General features: G+C 40.4%; 1 protein-coding gene across 5 annotated transcripts in view; it reads right to left on the bottom strand.

Moving 5' to 3' along the window:
• Positions 1-5013, bottom strand: part of Rev3l (REV3 like, DNA directed polymerase zeta catalytic subunit) — a 159074-nt gene that overhangs the window by 117790 nt on the left and 36271 nt on the right. The gene's annotated exons all lie outside the window — the stretch shown is intronic.

The raw sequence follows: 5013 nt of genomic DNA, 5'->3' as shown, positions 1-5013 counted from the left end.
GCAAATCAAAACAACCATGAGATTCCACTTCACACCAGTCAGAATGGTTAAGATAAAAAACTCAGGTGACAACAGATGCTGGTGAGGATGTGGAGAAAGAGGAAGTCTCCTCCACTGCTGGTAGGATTGCAAGCTGGTACAACCACTGTGGAAATCAGTCTGGCAGTTCCTCAGAAAATTGGACATAATACTACTTGAGGAACCAGCTATACTACTCCTGGGCATCTAACCAGAAGATGCTCCAACATATAACAAGGACACTATGTTCATAGCAGCCTTATTTATAATAGCCAGAAGCTGGAAAGAATCCAGATGCCCTCAACAGAGGAATGGATACAGAAAATGTGGTACATTTACACAATGGAGTACTACACAGCTATTAAAAACAATGACTTCATGAAATTCTCAGAAAAATGGATGGAAGTAGAAAATATTATCCTGAGTGAGATAACCCAATCACAAAAGAACACACATGGTATGCACTCACTGATAAGTGGGTATTAGCCCAAAACCTTGGAATACCCAAGATACAATTCACAGACCACATGAAGTTCAAGAAGAAGGAAGACCAAAGTATGGATGCTTGTTTTTCCTAGAAGGGGGGAACAAAATACTCAAGGGAGGAAATAGGGAGACAAAGTGTGGAGCAGAGACTGAAGGGAAGGCCATCTTTCCTTCAGTTAGCTCTACCTAGGGATCCATCCCATATACAGTCACCAAACCCAGACACTATTGTGGATGCCAAGAAGTACTTGCTGACAGGAGCCTGATATAGCTGTCTCCTGAGAGGCCCTTGCCAGTGCCTGACAAATACAGAGGCAGATGCTCGCAGCCAACCATTGGACTGAGCACTGGGTCCCCAATGGAGGAGTTAGAGAAAAAGGACTGAAGGAGTTGAAGGGGTTTCCAGCTCCATAGGAAAAACAATATCAACCAACCAGATCCCAGAGAGGTCCCAGGAACTAAACCACCAACCAAAGAGTACACATGGAGGAACCCATGGCTTCAGTCGCATATGTAGCAGAGGACAGCCTTGTCAGGCATTAATGGGAGAGGCCTTTAGTCCTGTGAAGGATCAATGCCCCGTGTAGGGGAATGCCAGGACGGGGAGGCAGAGTGGATGGGTCGGTGGAGGAACACCCTCATATAAGCACGATGGGATAGGGGGTTTCCTGGGGGTGGGGGGTATGCTGAATTGTAAAAAAAAATAATAATAAAAAATAACAAAACCACAACAGGTAAGATGAGTACTTTGGGTTTTTTTTGCTTATTCTACTTCTAGGAATTAAACTCAGAGTGAGTGCTCTACCAGTGAGCCATACCTCCTGCTGAGGAACCAAGTGGGGGTGTTTTTGAAACATTTTAAGACTTATTTGGGGGTATATAGGTAATATCCTTGTTTTGTATGTCGTGTTTGGAAACTAACACATGCACAGCTGCCTTACAGTTCTTAGTTACACTAGAACTGTTGAAAAAAGTTGAGAGAAAGGATGTGTTCTATAGTTCCATAACTAGATTTTAGCTGGTAAGTTAGCCTATAGTCTAGGCTAGGATTTCAAAGCACTTCTCGGCTTTTCTCCCCTTTTCCGTAAAACAAGAACGCTAGTGGTGTCTGCAACTGGATTTTTCTTTCTGTAAATTACTAGACTCTGGGTAGTTTCCCATTTCCAGTTTCCCCGCTAGAAGTTCAAAGGCACTCCACCATCACCAACACCTTCAATGAAAAGTCTAATGGAAGGGTGGGGGCTCCCAATATTGGGCCCCAGCAATTGTTAATACAGATGTTCGTGCTCAGATTCCAACTACGCAGACTTCACTTCCTCACCACTTCCTGGCTCTACTGGCTGCTTTAGCCAGACATGGCTCTCAGCACTCACTTGTCTTCTAGTTTGGACATTTACCTTGTGACTTTGGTTGTTTTGTGTATTGTTTGTTTGTCTGTTTTGTTCGTTTGTTTTTATTGAGACAGGATTTCATGATGCAACTCTAGCTGTCCTGGAATTCACTCTGTAGACCAAGTTGATTTCAAACTCATAAAGATCTGCCTACTTCTGCCTCCCAAGTGCTGGGATCAAAGGTGCCAGCTTTGGTTTGGTTTCTTTTTAAAAAATAGATTTTCAGGTTGTTCGGTTTCTTTTTTATTGTGAAGACAAGCATAAAATTTCACTTCCTTCCTCTTCCCTCTCTTCCTACTCAGGTCTTCTATGGAGCTCAGATGGCCATGAACTGCAGATTGTGCCTCAGCCTCTCAAGTGCTGCTGTGTACCACCAAACTTGGCATAATCTCTAGTTTCTTTATATAGCTGAATTGAATCATAAGTAGCAATATCTAATTGAATTTCTCTTTTTGGGAATAAGATGCTTTAGGCTCATCTTGCACTCTGTCTGCCCCAGATCTAGAATAAGTGATTTCTCTAGAGACAACCCCCATTTTAAAAAGGTGTAATGTTTACAAATCAGAATCTGGAAACAGTGTAATCGCAGCATTAAGATGCTGAAAGGACACTGATATAGCTGTTTCTTGTGAGGCTATGACAATGCCTGGCAAATATAGAAGTGGATGCCCACAGTCATCTATAGGATGGAACACAGAGACCCCCAATGGAGGAGCTAGAGAAATTACCCAAGGAACTGAAGGGGTCTGCAACCCTATAGGAGGAACAACAATATGAACTAACTAGTACCCCCAGAGCTCGTGTCTCTAGCTGCATACATAGCAGAAGATGGCCTAGTCAGCTATCATTGGGAAGAGAGGCCCCTTGGTCTTGTAAATTTTATATGCCCCATACAGGGGAACGCCAGGGCCAAGAAGTGGGAGTGGGTGGGCAGGGGAGCAGGGTCGGGGGAGGGTATAGGGGACATTCGGGATAGCATTTGAAATGTAAATAAAGAAAATATCTAAGTTTAAAAAAAAAGAAAAAAGAAAAATACTAAAATAAAAAAGAATTCCTCCTTGGCTACATAGCAAGTTTGACGTCAGCCTGGACTACATGAGATTTGTCTGAAAATTCTCTCTGTTCCTAATCAGGTCTTCTATGTAGCTCAGATGGTCTTGAACTCCCGATCCTGCCTCAGCAACTCAAGTGCTGGTGTGTGGCATCAAACATGGCAAAATTTCTAATAATTTCACCTTCATATATTTGTTTCTATTCTTCTATGAAAAAACTATGAGCTCAAAATGATACCTCTGATCTCAACCCAATACTGCAGAGACATTCTGGTCCTCTACACGTTTCTTTCCTGACCAATAACAAGAAACCTGGTTACTGGTATTGGAAATATATAGTTTATTTATTATATATTTATAAATATATGGCTTCATACAAGCTTAGGACACACACAAGCATACATACACACACACACACACACACACACACACACACACACAATTGCAGTTACTAATCACCACTGAGAAAATTTTATTTAAAAACGAAGATTCAGTGTTTACTTTTCTGAGTATATAAAGTTCCTATACAGTGAAATCTATAAATGCGAAATTTAGTAAACCCTGAATTTTCACAAGTGCAACTGTCATGTTATACAATATTTCAATATACAATATTTGTGTTGTCTTTTTGTGCTTCTGTTTTCATTTATCTTGTCACACAGTGGATCAAATGTTTAAAGTCAAGAAAAAGTCCATTCTTATGTGTTTGACCAGCAACACACCAAAACTTGAGTCACATCACAATATTCATGGCAGTGTTAGGAGCTAGGTAACCTGCTCTAGTCATTTTAATGGTTGTATTGTGATATGTCATCGTGGCTTTAATTTACACTTATATGATGACAGGACTGTATAAAGTATTTTTCCACACTTGCATACTGGACATTTAAGAATATTCCTTAATGTCTATAGTCCTTTGCTGACTTTGTTTTAAAATGAGCTGCCTTTATAATTTAGTGTAGAGTTGCTTAGACACAGAAAAAGTTGTTAGTTATATGTTTTGGAAATATCTCAAAATCTATGACTCACTTATTTCATTGTCCTATAATCACCTTTGTGGATGGAGGCAGGTATATGTATGTTGCATGTGGCTGGGTGAGGATGGGAGATCTATGTGTGGCAAGCTCCCAAATCACAGGGATTTGAATTTTTCCTGAGACTCTCTCACTTACTAATCAGGAATCTCCCACTATGAAGGTTATTGCCTACAGTATTTTTTACATAAATGATACTTTATATTTATATAATAAAGTATTGATAGTCAACACAAATCCAAAAACAAGCACCAGTCCTCAGACTGAATTCCTCAGGGTGTTCATCAGGAAGGGCACAGTGCCATGTGTGCAGCACACATGGCAGTGGTCAGGGGCTCCAAGATCAGAGCAGTATATAACAGGGACACGAGTTGGATACATGGGGGAGGGGCAGTGGCTACTGGGGGTCCTCAGTCAGAAGGGCTCTTGTCTTCTAGAGTACGAACACTGGCCAGCTATAGCATTTAAGAGTGACGAAGTGTTAAAGATGACTGGAACTCTACTCTTCACATAGCAGAGACCTGAAACACAAGGAACTTTATGAAAACACCATGAGACTTCTTTGCTTTGATCAATGGCGACCATGAAGAGGACTGGTCATGTAACACTCAACCACATTTAGACCCAGGATGGTAATTTCTGAGTTTTGCAAGGGGGAAAAGTTAATTTTCAACCATACTTAATCTTCAAGTATAATACTCATTGTGTTAGCATACTGAAGAGGAAAATTGTATTTACTGCAAAAGTTACAAAGATCCTTTACAATTTGTAGTTACAAGGGTGGTTGCAAGAGAGTCAGCCTTTAGCCTCTTGCCAACAAGCATACACATATGTTCTGAATCACAAATAAATCCAGATACCCTTGTATTAGACACTTCAAAGCCAACTTTCAAATGCTAGAAAACCCTCCTATAGAAAAAAAAGCAATCTTAGTAACACTAGACTGACTTTAAGAGTCAAAATGACCCTATGACATAGAGAAAATGAAACAGAGACAGGCCTTCTTTTTTTTTTTTTTTTTTTTTTTTTTTT

This window comes from Mus pahari, chromosome 9 (genome assembly GCF_900095145.1).
Source record: "Mus pahari chromosome 9, PAHARI_EIJ_v1.1, whole genome shotgun sequence".
Classification (NCBI taxonomy): Eukaryota; Metazoa; Chordata; class Mammalia; order Rodentia; family Muridae; genus Mus; species Mus pahari.
Note: the sequence above shows the minus strand (reverse complement) of the source record. Positions and strands in the feature narration are given on the sequence as shown.